Source organism: Coregonus lavaretus, assembly GCF_964263955.1.
Source record: "Coregonus lavaretus genome assembly, chromosome: 28".
Lineage (NCBI taxonomy): Eukaryota > Metazoa > Chordata > Actinopteri > Salmoniformes > Salmonidae > Coregonus > Coregonus lavaretus.
In genome coordinates, this window is record NC_140015.1 from 14,911,346 (window position 1) to 14,923,522 (window position 12,177).

Below are 12,177 nucleotides of genomic sequence, written 5' to 3' on the forward strand. Positions count from 1 at the left end.
AAACAGCCGTAGTATTAGGCCATTTTCCTCTACTCAAGTTAATTGAGTTGAGCAGATTTCCCATAATTCTTGAATGTGAATCGCCTTTGTGTAAGTTATGAACTATGTAAATTGAGACTTGTTTCCAACCTTATTCCTTTCTAAATTATTTTGATCTCTATTTGAATTACCATTGACACTTAAGCATTAATTTGTTTATAGAATGAAGTGTTTTTAAAGCCATTTGGTGGGGGAGGCTCAGAGGGCTGAAGCAATGAAAGGAGAGACATGTTAATGTTTGTTTTAAAAAAGAACAACATTCAGACCTAAGTCACAACATACGTGAGCACAGGACTTTTTACAAGACCACTGCAACAATCTGGATCCCTCATCATGAGTCATGACCACCAGAAGCTCACAGAAAAGCTGAGCTCCAAAGAACGCACGTAATGCCAGTGCTTGACTGGGATGAACAAGACCTCCCCAGGCTGCAACACACACTCTAGGTAGGGAGCCTTCACAAACTCTGGGAATTGCACCACGTCTGGACTCTCCACCTGCATTGAAGAAAGCTTTGTGTTTAAATGGAAAACACTTTACTCATTTCTCCCATTCAAAGTATGCAGCACTAACAGTTTAGGGATTATGTAGATCAGTTACATGCTAGATTGTTAAAATTATAGACCTGATGCATGTGGAGATTTAAAATGGAATCCTAACCTGACTTGTGTTGTGTAGGAGCTGCGATTGGTGAGGGTAGAGTTTCTCAGTGTCCTTGGGGGAGTACAGACGAATGTACTTTCTCCCAACCACCTGTTACACAATAGGGAAACCATGCAATCACCAAATTATGATTGGCAAAAATACAGTTTCACACATATCTCTGGACAGAGTCTGATCCTACTCACTGGATGTGTGTTGGACTCACCTGAGCCAGGAAGTTCTGTTGAGGATCCTGATGAAGGGGGGACACTACCTCCTGGCCCAAACCAAGCGTTGATCGTGATGTAATCTTCATCTCCCTCACCAAGACAACAGTAGTCAGGGATACGGATGTCGTCTTTCAGCTCGGGGACCTTGGAGAAGAGTACATTGAACAAAATACTGTTTTTGTAACTGAAAAACTTGTACAAATCACATTTAAAGCATACAATACACAAATGGAGGCAAGGATTATAGAAGCCAATATCCTACATTTCCAAAAATACATTGGACAGTAAAATATACATTTGGAACGTCAATCTGAAATGTATATGTTATATTTTAGTTTTATACTGAACAAAAATATAAAACACAACAATTTCAACGATTTTACTGAGTTACAGTTCATATAAGGAAATCAGTCAATTGAAATAAATTGATTAGGCCCTACTCTATGGATTTCACATGACTGGGCAAGGGCCCACCCACTCAGAATGAGTTTTTCCCCAGAAAAGGGCTTTATTACAGACAGAAATACTCCTCAGTTTCATCAGCTGTCCGAGTGGCTGGTCTCAGACGATCTCGCAGGTGAAGAAGCCGGATGTGGAGGTCCTGGGCTGGTGTGGTTACACGTGATCTGCGGTTGTGAGGCCAGTTGGACATACTGCCAAATTCTCTAAAACAACATTGGAGGTGGCTTCTTTTATTTTTAATCCCAGCCCCTGTCCCCGCAGGAGGCCTTTTAGTAGGCTGCCATTGTAAATAAGAATTTGTTCTTAACTGACTTGCATAGTTAAATAAAGGTTTATATATATATATATATATATATATATATATATATATTTAGTACATTAATGAAAATTCAATTAACTGTCAACAGCTCTGGTGGACATTCCTGCTGTCAGCATGCCAATTGCACGCTCCCTCAAAACTTGAGACACCTGTGGCATTGTGTTGTGTGACAAAACGGCACATTTTAGAGTGGCCCTTTATTGTCCCCAGCACAAGGTGCACCTGTGTAATGATCATGTTGTTTAATCAGCTTCTTGATATGCCACAGGTGGATGGATTATCTTGGCAAAGGAAAAATCCTCACTAACAGGGATGTAAACATATTTCTTCACAGAATTTGAGAGAAATAAGATTTCTGTGCATATGAAACATTTCTGGGATCTTTTACTTCAGCTCATGAATCATGGGACCTTTACATGTTGCTTTTATATTTTTGTTCAGTATATATCAACACTGACATCCTCACCCAAATTTGTTATGTAAAAAACAGGACAGGGCAATGACCAACCTGATCAAATAGCTGGTGCTGAGCAAGATATCCCAAACTTGATGTGTCCTAATGTGAGTGAGAGAGAGCGGGATTAGACATTGAGTGTAAGGCGTCTATCCTTGGGGCAATATTTTTCAAGAGGAAGTACTTACTTTCACAACAATATAGCGATCAATGAATTAATTGACCGTAAGGAGTGTCTGACCATTCCTCATCGGTATATCTAGAGCCCACTTCAACAGGTACAGTCCGACAACCAGCAACAGTTTGCAGGTATTCTATGCTTTGCAAAGGAAGAAAACAAAATCAACAGAGGTGTCTAAGGGATTATGAGAAGGTAAGGGCAAGGGACTAGAAAAGGACACAAAATAAAGAAAAAGGTACCTCCAAGGGTGGTTTTTGAAGGCTGGCCAGTGATCTATGATACCCTCTAATATGACTGGCTTTTGGGGATGTAATCTGTCTTGAAGCTCTCCAATGACAGACAGTGTATCCTTGGTACTGCCAGAGCCTGCTTGACCACAGCCACTGACACACAGTCAACCTTAATTTTCTGTTGAGAAGAAAGGAGAATTTAACCATTTTAGCACAAACTAACAACACAGTTTGACTTGAAGAATAAGCAATATGCAAAGGAAGATATCAACATATAAAAGTATCCTAGACCTTAACAAAATTATGAGAAAGAACAAAAGGGATATGACACAGGCTCACAGACTGGTTAGAAAGTAATAGGCCACAACATCATTTACATTTTAGCCATTTAGCAGATGCTGTTATCCAGAGTGACTTACAGTTAGTGAGTGCATACATTATTTTTTTCATACTGGCCCCCCGTGGGAATCGAACCCACAACCCTGGCGTTGCAAACGCCATGCTCTACCAACTGAGCTACATCCCTGCCGGCCATTCCCTCCCCTACCCTGGGCCAATTGTGCGCCGCCCCATGGGTCTCCCGGTCGCGGCCGGCTACGACAGAGCCTGGATTCAAACCAGGATCTCTAGTGGCACAGCTAGCACTGCGATGCAGTGCCTTAGACCACTGCGCCACTCGGGAGACTTGTGGAACATATTTTTACATTTACATTTTAGTCATTTAGATAAACAAATCCACAGACAGTCCATAAAAGCTTCTAGCCTGCCCCATCCTAATTGGCTTTGGCGCGGAGCTGTGCCCTCTTGCCCGTGACGGCCTGGAAACCGGCCTTGATGCTGGCGACGGAGCAGCGGGAGTGGCATGTCTCGCACTATATGTGTACTTATCTAGTGCAAGCATTAAAATTTGTTCCGGTTAAGAATTATTGGTTAAAGGGCTATGTAATTCGTAAAGTGACGCTTATAATGGAAGATTTGAAGTCTGTTGAAGTTTCCACAGTCACCAAAGGAGGTCAGGAGAAGTATATTATTACAGTAGCCACTCCAACAGTAAATAATACACATAGGATATCGGTAGCTTTCCCACTAGAAATAATTAAGGTTAATACATCAACTAAATCAACTACTTTAATGGTAACTTTGGAAAGGGATTAATGATACGATGGCAATAGCAAATGTAGGAAGTATGACACAGACACAAACAACAACTTAGTAAGGATAGGGTTAAAAAAGGAGAGCAGATAGTGGTAGAGACAATATAGATTCATCTGAAATAGTGAAGGATACTATCATGGAGGTACAGGATGAGGTCTTTGATTTTAATGACAGACAAGGAGAGGTATCTGATCAGTACCGCTCGTTAGGGAAGAGAGAAACTAAATGGATGGGTTTGATTCTTCTGTTGTGAAAATTAGAGATAGATGGGCAGGTAGGAATCTTTGGTTCCAGCAGCTCATTCTGTAAGATCAGTGAGGAATCTTGAGGGTCCATGTCTGTTGAGAATTCCAGCACCAGAGACGTGGGGTTCGACCTCTATCAAGTATGTGTCAATCTTATGCTTTGTCATGACTGTTGTATCAGCAACAACAATCAGTAACAGATAAAATAATGTCGTTGTCAAAACATTTGTTTAAGCCTAGGGTTAGGTGTTATTGGGTTAAGTGAATTAACTTGTGTGCATTTGTTAGATGGGAAGGAAACTCAGGTAACAGCAAACCCTGAAGCATTGGAGGTGAAAGCAGTGAGGGCTAAAAGTTGTTTTTGTTCTAATAAAACATATGATGGAAAGGGTATGTTTATGGGAATATCAGATTGTGATGATTATATGATAACTTTGGGTATGCATGACCTTAAGGGTAGTAATGAGAAATATGTTACTTTTTATGTTCCAGTTAGTAAGAAGAGCAGGACTTTGAGGGTTAAAAGATTAGCTTTTGCCTGACAATGTGACTATTGGGAATTTTAGAGATATTTTGAGGGTTTGTGGTGATAAAGCATATATATTCTTACCCTATGGATGGATAGGATGTTGTTACTTGTCAACGTTGAAGCTTCCATATGAGGTTTCTACCATTAAAAGAGGGGTACCACCGGACACAGATAAATCTAGGGTTGGAAATAGGATGAAAAAGACATGGAGACATGTCATAGTCTTCAAGCCTATCATTGAAGGATGAGTCCAAGAGAGAAGGGGGGACTTTTTCCATGGTATGGTGTAACATTTGGGAAGGTCATATTGATAATGTTAGTTATACTTTGAGTCCAGATAGTTCAGATATTATCACTAGGGTTATATATGCATTGAAGAATATAAGGGATGCATTTGGTAGATCTGAAGGAGCTGGATGGTCAGCGAAGTCTTGGTTGCAAGATCAGTTAGGCCCAATAGGAGCAGTGATGGTTCAGATTTTAGTTGCAGCGCTGATAGCGTTGTGTGTGATGTTTTGCTTTTGTACTTTGTTACTGACCTTTGCGAAAGCTATGATTTTAAGATGGGTTGGTGTTGTGATGCCTGGAGACAACACTCAGATGCCGTTGTTGACTGTTCCTGATCTGGATGAAGATGGACAAGGGGGTCTGGATGGAGTACTAATGGATAAATATCCTTTTTGATTATTTGATCATTTTTCAAATTTTTTTTTTTCAATATTAGTGTGATTTTTAGTATGATTTTATGAATCAAAGGGGGGAATAGGATAATGTGATTCATACATCATTTATATATCATTTTTATATTCTTAGTTGATATCATTTATATATCGATATCATTTATATATCATTTTTATATTCTTAGTTGATATTGATGTTCAATTTGAAAGTGTTGTTTTGCAAAAGATACTGTTTGGTCTTTTCTTTTCTTCCAGAAGCATTTGGGGGAATATGTGGAGATTGAAATACTCAAACAAGGACAATATGAAAGGACAATGACTGGAGGAGATGAAACAAGGAGGGTGTGGAAAGGTTCCCATTCCATCATCAACAATCCATTGGAAGTCGAGACTACGGGGAGATGAAGTGTAGTGGACTACATTCCAGTGTCTGCAATGAAATATAGACATATTTGCATGTGTAATACATAATTTGTGTCATATTCTTAGGTATTAATTTTTGTAGAATGATATTTGATGTTATTGGATACATGTGGGGATATGTGGGGAAATGTCGTGTATTGGGATTATGGAATGTTGTTTATCTTAGTTCAAATGTAGCAGTTGGAGGGTGATGCCACAGGGGGGATAGGTGATTGGACGAAAAAGGGAGCAACCCATTTATTGCCATTGTTTATAAGTAGGACCTAGACAAAGAGCGGGCAGAAGCATTCAGATTAATTTGGGACGGTGCTTCTCCAGACACCGCGGGTCTGTAACTTATGCTGTAAACTTGTGATATTAATAAAAGCTTCTAATCACGGTGCAGCCTAAGCGGACTCTTGATTGACAGCAATAGCCACCAACATCCGACGGGACACGATAGGAGCTTGGGCAGAAATAGTTAACGTTCAGCCACCGAGGCAAAAATGACAATATCGGAGTTTAATTCAATAAGTGAAAAGCTGCAAAATGGAGAGTTGAAAATAAAGAGACGGGCGGGCCAGAACAGTAGCCTAATGTTTGGCAAATGTTAAGTGTGATGATTGTGAGGCACTTTACAAATTCAACAGTCAAAAGCAACCTGGTCTCAGAGCATTTCGTATTATTATGTACGTAAATCCGACACACTCCATATAGTATGATATGTTACGTTTCGTATGGTATATATTAATTTGTGAATGTCCATCATCCATTTCGTCTGATATTTTATGAATTAAAATTCGTATTTTATGTTACAAATTTGCAATGTAGCTAAAAAGTAGTAATTAGGTGCAAAGTTTCTAAAATGCTAAAGTGTCATTGATGAGATTCGAACTCACAACCTTTTAGTTGCTAGACGTTCACATTAGGGGAAGGTTTAGCTAACATGCTAAGTAGTAAGTAGTTGCAATTTAGCTAAAGTTGTCCGTGTTGAGATTGGAACTTGAAACCTTTGGGTTGCTAGACGTTCGCATCGATGAGATTTGAACTCGAAACCTTTAGGTTGCTAGACGTTCACGTTGATGAGATTCGAACTTGAAACCTTTGGGTTGCTAGACTTTGGTGTTATATGCCCACCCGTTCATTCTTTCGATGTAGGCTAGGCTATTTAAGTGATAATGCCAGAGAAGCCGGTGTTTGGAGGATATATTGGCACGGGTATTGTTAGACCCGAGACGAAGTTGAGGGGTGGCAAACCGGCCCTCGACTTCATTATCACTTTTACACAACGGGTTACCAACATATTCAAATAATGATTGACATATTTTCATTAAAAAAGTTATTTAGATGAATTTATTCACTGTTTCATCCTTCCACAAGATATAGTCCCGAAACAAATCTAGGGTTGCTACCCAAGACGGCTGGTCGTTCGTTCTATTGGTTCGGTTGCCAGAGACGCGACCCAGTCGTTCAGTCTTTTTGTTCTGTATCTATGGACGCGACCCAGTCGTTCGTACTAAATGTTCCATTGCCATACTGGCTGGCAACGTTCTTATCCCTTGCTTGCTAGCTAGCCAACTACGGCTAATTTACGGTCACGTCAAACAGTGCAGACAGAATAACAACAGTAGCTGCATTTGTTTAAGCTGTTTTCTAGTGACATTTATTTGGATACATCCATAACAATGAGCTAATGAGGCACGATTTCGCCTGGCATAGAAAATGTGCTCTCTCGTTAGGACACTGTTGTTCAGAGGAGCTAACCAACAACATAGCTAACAATTTCACTTCAAACTGAAGCTGGAAAGACTGCAAACTAGCTGCATTTTGTTTGGCCTTTTTTAAATTAACATTTCTTTGTATATGCCCATAGAAATGATGCCAGCTGATTCATGATTTCGACTAACTGAGAAATGCTGCCTGACACTCTCTCTCGTCCTGACTCCCGACCCCTACACGTTCATTACAGTTGGAGATCGAATTTGAATATTGAAACAATGTTGCAAATGTCGTAGAGACAGACAGGAAGGTCTGTTGAAAACTACATGTTAGTCTAAAAGAAATGTGAGATCATGTCTAGATGCTTTTTATAGTGGAGATCAAGTTTATAACTTCCCTGCCTGAGCTGATGAGACAGTGGATTACGCAGTCAGATGGAACAGAGTAAATAGGCATTTTAATGTCATAGATTTAGCCGGTGGTAACTTGTGGAATAGACACCGTCTGGAATGCGCTTTTAACCAATCAGCATTCAGAATTAGACCCACCCGTTGTATAAAACATAGTATCTGATGATCAAAGGTTTATTTAGTCTTCTAGGGCAACATATAATGACAGAAGAGAAGCTGCATCTAATTATAGACAAGTTGACTAACAAATAGTCTACCAAAATGTCAGAAATTATAAGCAGAAACATAGGCCTATCTATACTGAACAAAAATATAAACGCAACATGCAACAATTTCAATGATTTTACTGAGTTGCAGTTCATATGAGGAAATCAGTCAATTGAAATAAATAAATGAGGCCCTAATCTATGGATTTCACATGACTGAGAATACAGATATGCATCTGTTGGTCACAGATACCTTAAAAAATAATGGGCCTCACAGTGGGCCTCAGGATCTCGTCACAGTATTTTTGTGCATTCAAATTGCCATCGATAAAATCCAATTGTGTTCGTTGTCCGTAGCTTATGCCTGCCTATTCCATAACCCCACCGCCACCATGGGGCACTCTATTCACAACGTTGACATCAGTAAACCACTCGCCCACACGACGCCATACACGTGGTCTACGGTCGTGAGGCCGGTTGGACGTACTGCCAAAACGACGTTGGAGCCGGATTATGGTAGAGAAATTAACATTAAATTCTCTGGCAACAGCTCTGGTGGACATTCCTGCAGTCAGCATGCCAATTGCACACTACCTCAAAACGTGAGAAATCTGTGGCATTGTGTTTTGTGACAAAACTGCACATTTTAGAGTGGCATTTTAATGTCCCCAGCACAAGGTGCACCTGTGTAATGATCATTCTGTTTAATCAGCTTCTTAATATGCCACACCTCAGGTGGATGGATTATCTTGGCAAAGGAGAAATGCTCACTAACAGGGATGTAAACACATTTGTGCACAAAATTTGAGAGAAATAAGCTTTTTGTGCGTATGTAAAATTTCTGGGATCTTTTATTTCAGCTCATGAAACATGCAACCAACACTTTACATGTTGCATTAATTTTTTTGTTCAGTATAAATGAGTAAAAAATATATATATATTTATCCCACGCCCCCCCCTTGTCAAAAAATCATTCTGAAATCTCTGACTACAGAGCATTTTTTATATTTGCGGGTTAGGGTCGGGTGCGGGCTTCAGATTTTCTCTTTATCACATATAGTCAGGCAGTTGCGGGTGACAAACAGCTGACCCGCGCATCTCTAATTCCTTAAACCCGGAAACGAGACTATTGCAGCTCTGTGAGTGTAACATTTATTGACAATAATTGTGTGTGTGTGGGGGGGGGGGGGGGGGGGGGGGTCGGGGGGGGTCAAGTGCAAGTGCTAGTTAAGTCTTATTTTATTATCATTATTTTATTTTAGGGCGGAGGGGTCGAGGTGAGGAGGAGGATTATTTAAGATACTGTTTGAAGAGGTAGGGTTTCAGGACAGAGAAGAGCTTGGCCTGGGCTGAGCGGGAGCTGCCCTCCAGTAGGGGTGGGAGGTGGCGGAACGCAGTCCTCGGGTTGTCACCCCATCCAACAGCATCAGCATCTCTGAATATTTAATGAGTATTAATACTCTGAATATTTAGGCAATTTCATTGATGACTATATGATATAGGTTGAAATCATTATTTTTAACTCTATTCTTATTCTGAAGCAAAGGATACCTGACAATGAACTGTGGAGAAGGAGATGAAGGACTGTGGTGTGTCATGGAAAACCATCCCCAAAAAGGCAGATAGGCTCTCATGGAAGCCTTATATTCTACATAGGAACGAAGATGATTACGTTTTAAAAAAGTAAGAATGGTCGTTCCACGAAAAGAGTGCCTTTTGTGTCACTTTGATATTTTAAGTAGACATTTCATTGATGGTTAAATTCATAAACCCTGTGTACGTTCTCACTATAATTTACTCAAATTCCATTAATAGTCCAGGTAGCCATGATTAGCTGTTCAGGAGTCTTATGGCTTGGGGGTAGGGTGGCTGGAGTCTTTGACAATGTTTAAGGCCTTCCTCTGACACCGCCTGGTATAGAGGTTCTGGATGGCAGGAAGCTTGGCCCTAGTGATGTACTGGGCCGTACGCACTACCCTCTGTAGTGCCTTGCGGTCGGAGGCCGAGCAGTTGGCATACCAGGCGGTGATGCAACTAGTCAGGATGCTCTCGATGGTGCAGCTGTATAACTTTTTGAGGATCTGGGGACCCATGCCAAATCTTTTCAGTCTGCTGAGGGGGAATAGGCTTTGTCGTGCCCTCTTCACGACTGTCTTGGTGTGTTTGGACCATGATGGTTTGTTGAATTCCATTCAATAGTCATATAATTGAATATTAATAATCCTAAATTTCAAGGTTCATAGTTTGCAAATAAAAGCATGGATGACAGTGAAAAATTGAAGGTTTTCCCTTTACAAAAACTGAACTTCATGAAAGAAATGTGCTGTTGGTGACATCTTGTCACAGTACACCCACACTGTGTAAACCCAGCCAACCCGTGGCTCTCTTACCCAGTCACATCTGCTCACGACCTCCCAGAGCTCTAGCCTCACAAGATCAATCTATCAATGTCGCATCGATTTCATTTGGACCGTTGCAGCCAGGCTTGATTTGGCTGGATAGCCTGCACAAACTGTAACATGCTCAGTGGACTGAAGCAAATTGAAAATAGTTTAACACAGTTAACACTTTTGTTAGATAATTGATTATACATTGTCTGGTTTTTCCAGACTGTTTAGGAAATGAAGAGCCCAACATTGCATGGGTGACTGGTTTAGGGGAAACGCCAGTCATGGCATTGCCCAAGTTCACAGCAGGCTGCTGAAGGGAGGACGGCTCATAATAATGGCTGGAACGGAGCGAATTAAATGGCATCAAACACATGGAAAACATGTATTTGATACCATTCCACTTCTTCTGCTCCAGCCAATGCCACGAGCCCGTCCTCCCCAATTAAGGTGCCACCAACCTCCTGTGCCCAGGTTATATGACCTGCTACTAAAATAGAACCATTGTCAGTGTTTAGTTAATACATTCTTTACTTTACTACACCCTGAAATTACTGTACAATTTCCAAAAATTAAATTAATAGAACCTTTGTGTGGTTCATGTCTTCATTGTTTGTGATGGCTAATGATCTGCAGATTAGATACATGTTGATGTCATACTCAGTTCACAAAGGAAGTTTGAGACAAATACAAAATATTGTTTTGATCTAATGATGTGCATAAATGTACAAAGTACATGATAAGACGGCACAGAACAATATGATGCATATTAGATAAATTCCCTTCTACCCCACTGATATTATTTTCCAATTAACATCAGAGACTGAGTCAACAGACCCATGCTTAAAGACGTCCTCCAGCGATTTTTGAACATTTCCTGTTGAAAAGTGATATCCCAAGTATACAGTAAAGTACACACATTAAATGTTTTTTAGACACAACTGCAAAGTTCAGGGAGTAGGGCATTCAAAGAGTTGGGTGAGGCTGATGTGATGTCATCTGCCTCACCCTTGCTTGAGGAACAATAGAGGAGCAATAGAGAACAAAAGAGTAAAGGCCCACCCCCCAGTAGTGTCAACTTGGACCACCTTTTGTTAAGTAAATCAGGTTTTAAATGAGGTGAAAAATAGAATGGAGGAGGACTTTAAGCACAGTGTATTTCCTCAGAATATGCTTTTTCATCATACTCCCTCGATCAATGCCCATAAAGTCACATTTAAGTGATATGGAGCAGCAAAATATTCAACAAATATTGACAATGCAACAGGGAGGATGGCTCCAGTTTGGCTCATCCATTTACAGCCTTCTATGAATTAGAACATTTGTTTAGTCCTTCATTTAGTGGTAATTCCTCCCTTGGCGATTAGTCTGACTATTAGATGGAAATGGGCCAGCTGCCTGAGACTGGCGATGTGAATGCAGTTAGATGATCTGTGAAGGATTGTGTGTGTGAGGAGGCCAGGAGGATAGTTTCATTAGCTCTATTGAATAAACATTCTAAATGAGAGTGGGGTCTCATTATGGTGGAAAGGGCACCAGATGACAAGAAAATCAAACAATCTAATATTAGTAGAGCAAAAGCTCTAATGTAGTGATGCACATTGTAGAGAAGAAGTGTACGAGAGAGCCTCCCCCCTCCCTCTGTATCCTCAAGCTGAACTTCAACACACCTGCTGAGACGACTTTGATCTATATATGTGCCAAAGTCATACAGCTCTATCCCGACAACTCTATAGGGCTTGTAGCTGTAGGTACAATCCCTGTGGAGTGTTAAAAGTCCTTCTCCGTGGCTTTGAAAGAGAAAGCTTGTGCTTCAGTGTGTGTGTTGCACAGCGTGATTTCATCCACAGAATCATCTCGTTGGTTTGACATGCTGGATACAAGTCT

General features: G+C 40.6%; 1 pseudogene across 1 annotated transcript in view; it reads right to left on the reverse strand.

The window, feature by feature from the left end:
- Window positions 1–377: 377 nt before the first annotated feature.
- LOC311103889 (lysine-specific demethylase 8-like) overlaps window positions 378–12,177 on the reverse strand; it is a 96,482-nt pseudogene continuing 84,682 nt past the window's right edge. The window contains exons 2-7 of the transcript in view: window positions 2,567–2,735; window positions 2,335–2,465; window positions 2,201–2,248; window positions 908–1,055; window positions 694–792; window positions 378–536 (exon numbers count right to left, since the gene is read on the reverse strand). The product of the transcript in view is annotated as a lysine-specific demethylase 8-like (transcript). The remainder of the gene's footprint in view (window positions 537–693; window positions 793–907; window positions 1,056–2,200; window positions 2,249–2,334; window positions 2,466–2,566; window positions 2,736–12,177) is intronic.